Here is a 381-nt window from a genome sequence, read left to right as displayed (position 1 = left end):
ATATACATACATTTATATGGATATGATATATATGTATATACATATATACATAATGCACCACACGCATATTGTACATCTATACCGATATCTATTTATCCATATATATATATCCATATATCCGGTTTTTGTTCTATGTGTGCCATAGATATCGCCATCCGCTTTAGAGAAAAATTTGTAGTTTGGAATCAGTAGTTCTTTGACTGCTATTTCTGAATTTTCAGTATGTTGGAGAAGCAACTCAATTGCTAATCCCTGTATATTTATGTTGATAAATAGTTCTACCGATAAAGGTTTTTTTCATACTGAACTACTTGGCAAGATTGTTAATTATTAATTCTATTATTAATTGACGATTCTCTGCCCTTATTCTTGTATATTTTT

This window comes from Octopus bimaculoides, chromosome 26 (genome assembly GCF_001194135.2).
Source record: "Octopus bimaculoides isolate UCB-OBI-ISO-001 chromosome 26, ASM119413v2, whole genome shotgun sequence".
Lineage (NCBI taxonomy): Eukaryota > Metazoa > Mollusca > Cephalopoda > Octopoda > Octopodidae > Octopus > Octopus bimaculoides.
This window is presented reverse-complemented; position numbering follows the sequence as displayed.